This window comes from Paramisgurnus dabryanus, chromosome 16 (genome assembly GCF_030506205.2).
Source record: "Paramisgurnus dabryanus chromosome 16, PD_genome_1.1, whole genome shotgun sequence".
Lineage (NCBI taxonomy): Eukaryota > Metazoa > Chordata > Actinopteri > Cypriniformes > Cobitidae > Paramisgurnus > Paramisgurnus dabryanus.
In genome coordinates this window covers 7,896,942-7,912,363 of record NC_133352.1, presented here as the reverse complement: position 1 = coordinate 7,912,363, position 15,422 = coordinate 7,896,942, and positions in this window count along the sequence as shown.

Genomic DNA, 15,422 nt, shown 5'->3' with positions numbered 1-15,422 from the left:
CAGAATTGCTTTTGAAAATGTAGTCTCATAGTGATTTAAAGCCTATATTTGACTATTCTTGCAAATGCATATACACACACACACACACACACACAGTATATGCTTCGTCAACATGCTCAGCAAAAATACTGGCATTTAAACGATGGTCAATTGGTATACTAAGGGGCCCAAAGTGTGCCAAAAAATCCCCCATACCACATGTGGTGTTTTGGTGGGGCTCTCTCAATGTTTTCTTCTATGAGTTTTTTTTTCATCCCCTTGTGAGTCATTAGCTTAACTTAGTATTTTCTTCTATACTTTACATTATTACTGCGCTGACTAGTGCAGTTTAATCTTAGCCACTGTAGTCTGCTACTTTGGTTGTCCTCTGATTTTTTCCATGTTTTTTTCTGCTTTTATTAATGTAAAGCTGCTTTCGAAGAATTAAACAGCTGTGAAAAGCACTATATAAATACAATGTAATTGAATTGAACATGCTTAACAAGTTCTCATTAATTTAAGGGTTTAGTATTTGCATTTCTTTTGAGTTTTTATAAGTAATAATCTCATAAGTTTGTTCTATAATTTCAGTGTTGCCTAAATTAATATTGTTAACATATTTATTAGACTTATTTTTCATCACATTATAAAACACAAAACATAATTTGATTTAAACCAAATTTTATAAAAAAGTTTACAGAATTTAGAAACATAAACATTTTATAAACATTTGTAACATTTGTACAACATAAGTGCACCATTTAATTTAAAATGTCGTATAAAGACCTAATATAATGAACTGTTATGTTTTAATTACCTTAGAATGAGTGTTACATTTCTATTTCCATACACTGTGAACTCAAATGCTGTCTTTACTTGAAAAGTCAAGTAAATATTACTTAGGGCGTTTTCACATTAGCACTTTTGGTGCGCACCCGGGTTCGATTGACATCAGAGTTCGGTACATTTGGATGATGTGAACGCTGTCTTCCGAACTCGGGTGCGCACCCGCGAAACGTACTCGAGTCCGCTTAAAAAGGGTGGTCTGGGGTCTGGTTTATGTGAACTCCAGATCGGTTCGCTGCTGATGTGAGCGCAATCGTACCAAATCGCGGAAGTGAACCGCTGTTAATTACGTATTATATTGAATATCCCACCAAAACAGACGTGTGTGTTTGTGTGCGTGCACTTACCTTGACAACAAAATGCATAGAATGCTTGCTTGACTTTTGTTCTTATTTTTTTAAACCTTTGTTTTTGTTTTCAAAGAAATAATACAGAAACGCACTTGCGTCTGTCTGCCCCAAACATACTAAAGTCGTTTCGATGACAACGGGCTGTCCGCCGACGTAAATTTTTGCGGAGGCATTCAGAAATCATCTCTCTGCTTGCAGTTCGTCAATCACGCTTGTCGTCTTCTCATTTACAGCGGTTGCCAAGCAACATGAGAACGCGCCGGCTGCAGCTTGATGATGCAAGCGTACCGCGGTTCAGATTCAAAAATAATATGTGGGGCATGGGGAGGGGGGAGCAATCGAACTCAGGTTCGGACCAGGCAATCGCACCAAATGTGAAACCTACCTTAAAGTTTGAGTTCTGTAAAATTAACTTAATAAATCCTAGTTCATTTAACTTTTTAACCTGCAAAATCCACAAACTTAAAAAATACAAGTGTAATGAACTTAAAATTACTGTGATGAATACCCACAATCCTTTTCCCCGGAATATTTGGTTTATTAATGTTTGGGCAAAGAATAAACTGATGGGGCACTCAAATATTTGTTAAGATGTTAAATAAGATGTTGTGGATGTTTAATCTGGATTTACTAAAGACGTGCAGTGGATAATTAGCGTTATAAAGGTGTGGTGTAGTAAATTTTGCAACTGACCTTATTGCATGTGCATTTCTTGGAGTTTCCCTTTCAGATGCAGAATTTATGGGGGGAGATTAATTAAATGATTCCCGCAACATGATTTACTAATGTTTGCGCGCGTGCTTTGACTAGTTTTCGTGCCATTATTTAACGGCAAAAAAGCATGTCTTAAATCAGTTTGCGCTTGAAATGGGTGAAGTTATTGCTAAAAAAGAAGAGGCATCACAGAGATCAGAGAACGCGTGATACAAGGCAGAGAATTGTTTTAATATGTAACAGTTTATTTGGTAATGCCAGAGGAACATATTCTTCAAAAATATTGTTTGCTAAGCCATGTTTATTTTTTATTTGCTGGATGAAATAAAATAATCACTAGGAGAAGTCACACAATACCAGATGTTTCAGAACTATGGTTTGTTTGCTGGGATTTCACACCCCGAATTTTCCACTGCGATGTCTGCGGTGCTGAACTCAAGCACATCAGGTGTTAGTAGATCACCGGCACCTTATCAGCTCTGCTAATTTGCGCTGCTCTCAGTATATTGCGATGGTTATTATGGAAATCATCTGATGCGCCTGTGTTATTTAATTTGTGCTTTTTTAGTAAATAACCCGCAGATATTACCACTCCCATCAGTGCTTTTTTTGGAATTGCGCTCTCATGCTAATTTGCCCTGTTTAGTAAATCTGGAACTCGATCTCTTAAAGAGCCCCCATTTTCCTTTTCATAATTTTGCATTTCTTTTCGTCTGGAAGTGTGTGTTAGTAAATGTTAACGATCTGCAAAGTTACAAATCCTAAATTCTACAATGATTGCCGCATTTTAGAAAGGCAGGGCATAGAGGAGCAACAATAATGTACAGTATGTGGAAAATAATGTGTTTATTTAACCATAAACAACGTAAACATTGCATTACACCAAATACACCAAATAACATTATTTTTAGCGTCATAGGGGCTCTTTAATATTAGTTATGTTTTTTTGTAGGAAAAATGTAGTTTTTTATGAAGGTGATCATTCTTTGCTTTAGTATAAGTGGACCAAGTTCATCACATCTTGTCTCTTACCACAATAATAATGTGCATGTCATCAGTGTATTAACGCTTGACAATTATACAGTGTACAATGCATTACACACTATTAAATACATGCAACACAATAGGTGCACTGAAAAAAATTATTCATTCAACTTACTTCATTTTTTTAAGGTAAGTGGTTGCAATCAATTTATTTAAGCTACATTTAAACAAAAGTTTATTTTACTATTTTTTTTTATGTAGCTGAAATAAATTGTTTGCAACCACTTACCTTAAAAAATTGAGTAAATTAAATTAATATTTTTTCAATGTATGATGTTCTAAGTCAAGAAAACACACTGAAAAAAATATTCATTCAATTTACTCAATTTTTTTAAAGAGTAACTAAACCCCTGGTCAGAGCCTGACTCCACCCACTGGCAATATTTGAAACATGCAAGAAAAGTGGGCAGATCCCAAGGAGATAGAGGGGACGAACTAAGTGTGTGGTGAGATCGTAACAAGGGCGTGGTGATCTTGAACCTGCTTACATCACGAGTCATTTTTTGGACCCAACATCCAATAGGAAAATTCAACTGCAGTAGCCACCGTTCAACCTGAAGAGGGCAGCTGTTTAAACTACATTTAAAGTCGCCATGAAACGGAAGTAGCGATTGCCTTATTTTCCCCGTGGTGACGTATATCCGAGTGAAACGGCTTTTGAGATGAAATAAGGCAGGGCTGGATTTGAATTTGTCCATCGAGATCTGATTGGATCGTTTGAAGTTGGGTCGTGTTGCTAATTGCTAATCGCTGCGATCTTCTCCCGGACCCCGCCCACCTGCCATACTTTTGACCGGAAGTGAAGAGAGATCGTTTTGAGGAGGGGAGGAGATTTGCATTTTTGATTAAAGATTATGAGCACACACGAATTTTAAAAAAATAATGAAGCTCACAGATAAGTCATTTGTTAATAATACCACAATATTAAAAAAATATATATAGTTTTTCATTTCAATTTCATTGCGACTTTAAACAAAAAATATTAGTAAAGTAAAATACAATAAAAAAACTTTTGTTTAAATGTAGCTTAAATAAATTGATTGCAACCACTTACCTTAAAAAAATTGAGTAAATTGAACGAATCATTTTTTTCAGTGCAGGTGCAGGACATAGGCAGCAGGGGCGTTGCTAGACATAAAGCTCTACTGGGGCACGGGCCCCCCATTTTTTTTTACTTTTTCTTGAAAGCCTGCGGTGTGAAAGATACAATTTCCTTTGTTTAACCCACTATTCCAACATTGCAACAAGTACTGGAAAAGACAAACATTTATTTAAAAATATTTAAGTATCATCTTCATATATACATACAACAACATGTTTAAAGGCATAAAATGTTTTGAAATAAAGACAGGAGAGAAAATATTTTTATGCACATTTGCATTTTACATAACAATGATTAATAACTTCTTTTTTTATTTTTAAGAATATTTTCATTTTATTACTGCTACTAAAAAACTCTATCTTAAGTTACTGCTAACTGTTTACTTAATGACCTAGAGCTAGTGAACTAAATATTAATTTTATATCTGAAAATACATAACAGTTTAACACAGTTTTTGTATGTAAACAATGCAATTTTATAGACTATTGACAGAGGTTTTCCTGAGATTTTTCCTCTAATGTTTGAGCCCTGACAGGGTAAGATGTTATGTTTCTTTATTCCCTTAAACTCATCATCTCTCATATTTGCTTCCCTTTTCTGCTTTGCACAAAACATTTCTGATGTCCATCACATGCGTCAATGATCGGGTGAAAATAAGATTTTCATTATTATTTATAAACTTACGTTAGTCTCGTCATGTTTTCATAAACCAACTCAATCGCGTGAACTTTGTATGCGGCTGCGCACGGCCAAACAGTCGCGCACGGACATGAATGGGTGCGTGGACGCGGACATGAATTGGGGCGTGCACGCGTCAGTGCGACTGCTGCGTCGCTTTTTCAACCGTGAATTGGGTAACTACATTGCATATAGATCCGTTTTGCCGCGATTGTCTTTGTAAAGGAATATACTAGTTAACTGCTAAAATGTAAACTTGAGATTTACACAGGGGCAGAAAAGATGTACACTGGGGCACGTGCGACGCCCCTGATAGGCAGGTAGACAAACAGGAGACAGGAACCACAAAAAGGTACATCCAAACAGTATAACTACCAAAAGACTAAGTGAGAACAGAGAGGGCTACAAATACACAATGAGAACCAATTACAAAGCAGCACTAATAAATTACCATGAAAACAAATGAGGAGATGGGTGTGGTTTTGGCAACAAATGACAAGACAGAACTAAACTTCAAAATAAGAGCACAAGACAGGGGAAAGACAGTCAGACAGGGATCATAACAATAGCCTATATATGCATTTCTGTCAACGCAACAAGCGACGACTCCTAAATGAATTTTTTATGGTTATAAACAGCACGCCACAGACGCTTTTGCTAGAGCTCAGAAGATCCCTTTAACTTTATAAAAATATGAATTGTCTAAATGAATTTGCAGGTCTCAGCCTCAGTTCACTCTAATAGAAATGTTAAAATGAGCTACGAGCAGAATCCCTCACTTTCAAGCAGTTCTTTCAGCCCATCATGCCTTCAAATGATCCGTGATATCTGCAGCTTTATGCCGCTGTGTACCCTGGCTTCTTATCTCCATATAGGGTCTCGGTCAATAAGCAATTAGCATTTTATGACAAACTGCTCACCAACATCAAGGGAGGTTGGCAGGTTGCCACCGCAGATGATTTTTATAGAGAGGATTCGAGTCATGTCTGGAGACAGAAGTCAATGTTTATTACCATGGCAATTACATGCCCTCTAAATGTCCATAAAAAATAATTTAACATGAGATAGGCAATTAGGCTGATGTTTACTCACTAACAAAGGAGGTTAAAGAATGAATGCTAAAAGCACAACAGCATGTGTTTTAATGGCACTTTTACACAGCATGGTGTACGTTTGAATGGCTTATAATAAAATAGCATTGCTGTAAATTATTCCTGTATGAAGTGCTTTTTATTAGAATTTTTTTGTTTAGTTTAATTAAGTGTGATTAATTATATAAACAACTGATGAAATTAAAATGCAATATTATTTGATTGGGCAAATACAGTAGTCGCCTTGTACTGTATGTCTTAACCATTGCATCATTTAAAGATTTTTCACAGCTAAAGTTGTAATTTTTTATTATATTATCAACATAATTTGTGTATGTTTGAATGTCAGAATTTGGTATTGTGTATGTAACTCTTTATACTGTAATAAAAACATGCACTTAACCTAAAAGGTTGTGTTAAACCTGACGCTCCTAGCATGATGTTTTGAAAATGTGGCCTGGCATGTGGCCTTTTGGAAAAAGGGGTTAACCCGGCCCACCTCACTTATTTATTTCAATTTTATTAAATATTTCTTGTCCCATTGATATCATGAGATTTTTTTGTTTCAAATCTGTGTATTCCTTTGTGTAAATGAACAAAAAGGTAAATTTTCCGACTTTTAGGATGCAGATTCAGTTTCTCCATCTGTCTCCAGCACCTCAGGGTCGGAGATTGCGTGCTAGCTTATTTTCTCTCGGCAGGCCACGGCCCTGAGATCGGCCCACCCAGCTGCTAAATAGCAGACTGACAGCAAAGGAATAATTCACAAGTGGAGCTAATCAAAGGTGAAAAGAGAGAATCAGTAAACGTCGTATCCTTTTGCCACTTTCATCAATCCGGCTAACTGAATTTGAACTAAAGCTGAGCAAATTTTACGGGGAAGGAAATTAATATGTAACACATCTGAGGTCTGGCCGGAGCTGGTGGAATTGGAAAAGTCTGCATTATATCAGAGCGGCAGATTATTGGAAAGACAATTGGGGCCGTCGGCGTAATCAGAAAACAGTGAGGTGTGTCTATCTTATGATGGCACTGTGACCTAGCGGGCTCGTGGCGAAGGAAATTTTTTCTCCCTGTTTTCGATTCAATCACTCAGGCCATCCGCCCTGCTGCGTGAATCCGTTGGCCCCCGCGCATGACAGTATCAATTCAATTACCCTGAAAATGGATACATATTCAGGGTCTAAGAGAGAAAGGAGCGGACGATGTCGCGGGAGAGGAGCAGAGACAAAGAAATACACATTTACCCCCGTAATAAGTTTCATTTGGAGCCGGTTTGAAAACAATTCGCCTGTGCGTTTGTCCCTGTCAGATCACATTATCCGCAAATGAAGTTTACAAAATATCAATTCAATTTCTATAACCCAAGCCTGTAGCAGAACACACGGGGGTCTGAATTGACCATATCATAACATCTGAAGGGCCCCTGGTGGCTTTCAAATATTTTCAGTCAGAGGCAATCAAAACCAGAGCGGCTCATGCTAATCCGTTCAATTTCATCCTTTAAACCGTCCCTTTTCCCCCATAAACACACCGACACCTTACCTCGGTGATCCAGGAAAGGGCAGACTGGGAATGCCCTTGTATGGCTTGTAGATTTGGTTTGTGGGATTTTTGGATTTGTTTATGGCCCTTTTGCTCTTTATTCTTCTATTCTCATTTTGGCGGGAACGGTTCGGTCATGATATTTGCTTGAATAACAACATTTCACTCAATAAACTTCTGAGAGCTCAAGCGCAGGGACCCCTGATGTTTTTTTTATTAACAACGGAGCCCAAGGGACACTTTAATTGCTTACAGGTTACATTTTTATAGCTCAGCAGTCTATTAAGTTCAAAGTTAAAAATAGATAAACATGAAGCAGTTGTTGACACAGAGTACGGGACATTATGAAATGAATGTGGATAGCTCGGGTAATTTGTTTAAGAGGTTTTGATTGCAAAAGCTTTGCAGGTCAAATCAGATCAGTTTTAGACAATGGAGAGATCTCTTTTGTGATTTTTCTCATGTTGTGAATATATAAATGTGACGCGATCGGATCCTTATCACAAACAAATTAACCAAGAAAAATTACATAATCTAAAATAGCTGATAAACACATTAAAATTATATCCTTAAATCTAAAATATCATTTTTTTAAAAGGGCACAATTCACAGTTCAGGTAAGTTCATGAAATGGGATTTAACCAGCACTTTTGGATGATTTTGAGATCATAGGCTCTCCACGGGTGGGATATTATTAGTCATTTAAAGTGTGATGGGTTACATTATCTTTCCATTACTTGTTTTAGTGTTATACACACACTCCCACTTTTCCAGAGAGGCGCTAATGTGCAAATTAAAGATGTGAAGTTTCCTTGATACATCTCAGTGGGAAACTGAGAGTGTTGCCGCCTTTTAGTGAAGTGAAAATGAGTCGCACGTTATGAAATTATTCACAGACGCCGCTTGTAATTCTGGCCGCCTCGGTCTCGCAGTCCAACAGCAAATATGCCTATATGAAGTGTCTTTAAAAATGCTGTTTAACAAATCAATTTTAAAACGCTTACCTTGTAAAACACTGCGATTGTTCCAGTCACTCCTGATCAGGCACTGGTGAGTGTTCATCTGTTAGAGATCGAACTAAATGTTTTACAGAGCAGCAGTGTGGAAATGCGTAATTGGAAAAATATTAAGGAGTCGACATGGATGTAACATTTTTATAGATTTTTTTGGATCCTCTCTTTGGCTTCTGCCGAAGGCCTTCAGCTTATTTCATTAACAATCCTCTAAAATAGACAAAGACAAAACTTAAAAGGGCGTTTACCGTTTAGCCAAATTTGTCATAACGGTGATGCATGTGTAACAGTTTGCATGTTGCACCGGCAACCAGACCCACTAAGGTCCCCTATAAGTATACCATAGCCATTTTTCCAGGGGATAATATTTTGACCTGAAATTTTGCAATGGTCCTGCGTTTAGTGCTATTGACAGATTGCCTTAACAGGTGATAATTGATAATCTTATTATATGTGTCAGCAGGTGAATCCCCAAAAGACAGGTACAGCAAGTCAGGCTGTTCTTAACTGTGTCCAAATAAGTGGAGGGTAAATTTGACCCGGGTGGCATTTGCATGTTAAGTGCGGTCAATCCTAATTGATTAGATCCAAATTAAATGCAGTGGGTTTCAATATTTTCCCTGTTTGCACATTAGCCTCTCACCAGCAACATATGGATGTATTGAATTCAGATTAGTAACCTAAGCATAGACTTAGACAAAGAGGAACTTATCTTTAATTAAAATCATCAAATGGGTTCTTAAGTCCTGTTCTGAAAGTTTTGTTGGGTTTAAACCATTTCAAGTCCAGAGGTTTATGTTTCAAATGACTGTGACCAAAGAGATTATAGTGCATTGCCAAAGTAACTTGTTCAAGTTTAATGTCGAATGACATACCACCTAACTGAGAATAACTAACAGTCTGGTAAAAAAAGGCAAAAATCAAAAACAAACAAATTCTCTTTTAAAAGACATTTCATAACATTTACTACCCCTGCTTTAGAGGGTATAATTTACCCATTTTGTATTGGGAATACAAAACCCTCTACATAGTATCTCTTCATCCCTCAAATCTGTTTTTTTAGTCTAATTTTGTTATATCATTCAGAATCTGTTGCATATGCTCTGCTTAGTTTTAGTCAAATGTGTAAAGACTACCTGAAAACCATATTTAACTCATTCCCCGCCAGCCATTTTTTTGTTTTGTTTTGTTTTTTAAAAGTTGCCCGTCAGCATTTTTTTTTTTGTGATTTTCACAAAATGCCTTCCAGTTAAGTTTTCTTCTAAAAATATATAAACATACAAATATATCAAATGAAAGAACAGACCCTCTGCCTACAAACAAACAACAAACAAACAAACAAACAAACAAACAAACGTTTAATCCTATCTATATTTATTCTTTGCATAAAATCTTAAATATGGCTATTTGTCTTTAAAAATACTATTTTTTTTTTTTAGAAAAAATCTGAAAAATTGCATTTTTGTAAAGAAATTTTGTTAGAGATCAGATTCAGAATGATTTTCAAATCATACACAGAGTTTAAAATTAGTAAATAACGTTTTGGCTTCAGTTTTTTTTATAAATTGGGTAAGTGCCATCTATTGGATAATCGCGGTATTGCAAATTAACATAAAATTTCACCCATAACACTTTTTTAATGCAAATGTTTTCTTTTAATTGCCGAGATATCTCGTCAATGGCGGGAAAAGAGTTAAAAATATCATGAAAATTTGACTTTTCCCATGTTTAAGTGTTATAATTGGGTCCCCAGTACTTCTATCAACCTAGAAAATGTTAAAAAGATCAACCCAGTAACTTAGTTTTGGTAAACCATTCTCTGCAAGCATATGAAAAAATAGGTCATTGAAATCTGGATCCCCCTGTGATGTCAGAAGGGGTTAATACCGCCCCTTAATCTGCACTATCCAACCACGACACTGCCATTAAGTGCAGAGATCAGCTCATTTGCATTTAAAAGGACACGTTTTAAAAATGGCACATATTTGCTCACACCTACAAAGTGGCCATTTTAACATGCTATAATCAATTATCTGTGGGGTATTTTGAGCTAAAAAGTCACATGTACTATGGAGACACCTTATTTTACATCTTAAAAAGGTCTTGTGAAATGTCCTCTTTAAGTAGCGATACATTACAGAGAAACTCGGGTGCTCAAAAAGAGCATAAGCCCTGATCACAATTTCAGGATTTATTCTGTGATAACAACCATTACTTTATATTTTCTTGATCTTCTTTTGTTTGTGATAACAGGAGCCATTCTCTTGAGCCTTGACTCTATAAGCTTTGTGCGTGTCTTGTATAATTTCTAATTTTAATTTTAATACATCTTTAATGATAATATATTTGAAAAAAGGGCAAAGAAAATGTTTGCAATTTAAATATGGCTTGGGAAGAAAAGTATTTCATTGCAATACACTTTTAAAAAGCCATCAATACAGAAAGTTTACAGCCCACGTGTAGTTGTGTCATCTACAAGCAGATGCTACAGTAACTGCCCGTGTAAACCAGCAACCTTGATTTCCTGGCATTTAAAGTTCATTCTGAGCAAACTTCAAATTCACCAGCATTCATTCTTTTGTCATCAGCTCCCTTAATTGAAGCCCTCTGGACCACATCGTCCCCTCCCTCTGCCAGAAATTGCTCTTGAACCTCTTAAACCAATTATCACTAAGGAGAAACATGGCAAAATGTGTTTAAGAGTGTTCAGTGCGGTAATGTGCCTTATTGGCATGTCTGTAAATAGGATAATTTCTGAAATTTAGCCTCAATGAGCTTCCATCGCTTTGCCTGATTTATTGACAAGTGGGCATTGGCTCCCCGCTCAGGATAATTGGAGAAGCCATCTCATTAGATGGGAGAGTTTGTGATCTGAAACAATCTCGGGTGAGAAGATAATTAATTATGAGTGCAGGTGCCGCTGTCACGTGAAGTGCAGATGAGCTTCTCCGAGTTTCCCAAGAGTCTTATCCCGACTTCAGCGGCAAACTGGAGCGCAGTCAGCGGTGGCTGATTACTGACAAGTAATTAACAATGTCAACAGAATAAAGCGATGGAATTTATATTAATTATTTCATCAACACGGTGATGATCTTGTAGCAAATCCAATTGCTCGGGAAAGGTTAATTACTTGCCATTGCATAACATCAGAGCGCCAACTGTGGCAAACCTGCAGCTTGTTTTAACTGTTAGCCGGATAATTAATGAACAATGTAATTGTGGTTCTTGTGGCATGAAATGTTGAAATATTAGCTTTACTTTTATGCAGTCTGTTGGTTTGATTGCTCATTTGTGATTTTTGCGAAACAAAAAAAAAATCAAATGCCCTAAAAAATGTAAGGTTGTTTCAACCTATGATTCGGTCAAATATGGACAACCCAACCATATGGTTAAAATCAACCTAAAATTTTGGGGTTACGTTTTGGGTGTAACTTTATTAGCTTAGAGCCGAACCTTAAGAATGCTTCACCTAAGCAGCTGTTAAGTGTCTCTAAAAACTGCCTACATAAACTGTTTAGGTAAAGCTGAACTGGGCAATCTGCAGATATTAAACAGCTAAAGTTAATTAGCCTTTACCATTGTCCCTGCTTGATGAAAGTGGTAATCTAAAGCTAAAGGAGAGGTGTGACCCTGCATTCATCCTATAGTCATGGTAAATTCATACCCCATATAACTACAGCACATCAACGCCGCGAAGTGCGAGCCGTCCGACAAGTAATTCGTTTTATCTCCCATTGCTGGTATGAGAGGCGCGAAGGCTAAAAATAACTAATTAGAGGAATTACTGGGAAGTGGGATGTGTCTGTGGATCAGCAGACTTTTAATGTAAAAAGAAATTTGATCAATAATGAGAAGACTTGGAAATCCAGCCCTCTTAACATTAACAATTACTGTGATTAACAATGATACTCACAACTCATTTTTCATTACAGAGGAGACGAGATAAGCTTGTTTATATAGACTTGCTTTTCAACCAATGAGTAATTTATCATGGCAAAGCCCATGAAAGCACATAACAGCCCACAGCAATTAAAACCTTCCCAGTGACCTTGTGACAACCAAGGACCTGAGAGTCCATAGGAAAGTGGGGGAGATTTTCGCCTCTTGCACAGTCAGATAGCTGATGGGCTGTGTTTGTATTAAAGGACCCTTCTATTCAGAATTTCCTTTAAAAATTAAACCTATATTCTCTGATTGCAAACAAAAAAATTACATAGTACTTGAAGAGTTTGGTTCCAAAATGCAATAAATGCCATTTTTAAAAAAATTGGTACCGCCAAAATCAGTATTTTATCTGGTCAGTATTAAAAAGTAAATTCTTAATTTTATGCATAATCCGATATCTGTTGTGTTTTCTGTCATCTTTTCTCCCCAAAACGTGATAAACACCACTCATCCTTCTCTGCAGAATGTAATAAATCCGCTTAACAAATCACAGCGCACCATTGAACGCATTATACACAACAATGGTGGCGCGTTGAATACACACAGAATCTTTGTTTTCATCATCTACTTTGTACTTTGTGATCAACAAACAAAAACAAAATAATACTTTAATGGCATTGATAAACCTGTGGTGGTTTTCTGTGACAGGGAAGAAACGTAAGCCATCAAAATCTAATAATTTACGTCCATGCCCTCGGGCGAAGAAAAAATGGCGGCTGTTGCTTGTTCTCACACGACAGCATCAAGCTTCTATCATGTTAACTAGGGGTGGAATAGACCCCTTCACGGTTCACGTCACAGGCAGTTTCCACTGCGCATGTCGGGGTCAGAAAACTCATTACAGCAGATTGAGTTGGGTATTATTCGGTATCGTCAAAAATGCCTACTTACTTTGTGGGCTGTGAAAATCACACCAGGTCTTCCGTTAAGTTTTCGCGATTCATGCACATTCTCAAAACCAAAAAAATACAACATCTGCGTCTGCAAGCAATTAACGTGCAGACTGGGACAATGCAAATATCAAAGAGGCTTGTGTTTATAGTGCTCACTTCATTTGAGGTAAGTCATCATTTTTCAGCCCTGTTAGATTAAATTATAAAGCCTAAATGGTATGAACAGTTTGACCCCATGCTGCGCGCGCACCCGATCGTCATTCAATGTTTACAAACCTTGAAGGGGTCTATGGTACACAGAAGTCACGGTTCGGTTCGTACCTCGGTTCAGATGTCACGGTTCAGTTCAATTTCGTTACAATGGAGGGAAAAGCAAAACAAAAATGCAGAAGGCAAATATTTTTTTAGTACTTAAGATAATCTTAAAAACATAGGTGTCCTTATTGTGTTATTGTGAGATGTCATGAATATATGAACTGAAATGCATTTAACATACTATCTCGTATTATAAATATGTATAAACTTGTACTAATCTTTCATACAAAGATGGGTTTCAAATGTATTACAAGTTACCTAAATACTTTTTTAAATTACATTTTAGCACATTTATTTCATATTAATGTACTAAAGAACAAAAAAAATGTAGGCTTGTAGGATGAATTAATAGGTGTGTACGACTTCACGAGGCGCTGCAAGAAACGACAGGTGGATGACGTCACAGTAACGCGAGAGCGATTTGAAATCAGCCTCCTCCGCAAGATGTCTCGCGGTACTCTGACGCTGATGGCGCTGAATATCTTTTTCACCCTTCCCATCACGAAATTCTGTCAATAGCTGTTCGTGTCTGTGGCATGACTTTCTTTATCGTGTCATTTTATATTTTGTATATTTAAAACTATTCTCGCCTGGCGTTGAGGTTAGAGTTGGGGTTTGGGTTAGGAAGTCGTAGAAAGAGATTTTAACCCTAATCACAAGCGACAATGGTCAAATAATAGAAAACAACAATGAGAAAACAAAATATAAAATGATACGATAAAGAAAGTCGTGCCAAAGACACGAACAGCCATTGATAGAAATTCGTGCTGGGAAGGACGAAAAAGACATTCATCTCCAGAGACACGAAAAACAGCTGAAATTTGTGTCTTCAAACACGAATAAGTTAATCAAAAATTTCATTACTATAACACGACTTACCGTGAGACTGGGTTGGGATGACAGCAGCAATGACAGTGTTCTCAATATGACAAAGTAAGAGTTTTAATTAATGCCATTAATGTTTATTTTTTTATCAGTGTACACCACTAGTCAACTTAATGAATATAACATGGCAAAGATAAATGCACATTTATAGATTGATTCAATAAATTTATAGCATTAAAAAAATGTATTTATTGCATTTTGCGGAAAAAATAATCCGTTTTTTAATAAATCTTTGAAAATCTAATTATGGTTTAAAATTTTCAATGTTATTATAATCTAAAGAGTCTATGTAAAAGTTTGTAACAGAAAATAGTGTTTTTCATCTTGTCACTTTCTTAGTATAGAAAACACGTTTTTATCAAAATGGATTTATTGCGTTTTGGAACCAAACTCTTCACATGTACTTCATTTTATTGATACAGATATGAATAAGAAATCATCCCATTATTACGGCAAAAATATATATTTACAGCAATTCAGTAAAAACAATATAAAGAAAAACTAAAAATGCATGTACTGTAAAATAAATGTTTTTCTTTTGATATAAGTGAAAAGAGATAAATTTATCCTTTTTACCACATACATTGTACTTTGTATTCATTACAGTTTCTTCAGCGATACATTGCAGTATGTTTTTTTGTTCAATTTCTTTTTTTAACATCAGCTTTGAAACAGTCTGTGCTCGTCCTTAATTTAAAACTGTGCTACAGAGTTAAAACATGAATTGTCATCCTAATAGAGTTCCTTTACAATCGTTCACTTCACCCTGTTGAGCTGGGCTGGATCTAGAAAAGGTTATCTCGCTCGCAGAATGGCTTCAATTTTAACTCCATAAGACGGACTTGGAAGAAAATGAATCTTAAGGGATTCGCTGGGCTCTCATGTTCACAAAGTCATCTCTGAAGAGAGAAAGCTCTCTTGCCGCACTTTCTGGATGACTGACCAACGTGATCCAGTAAGTGATGCTGCTACAGACTGAGTCGTCTGAAGCCAAAATCACTGTGCAAGGGAACTGTAATGCT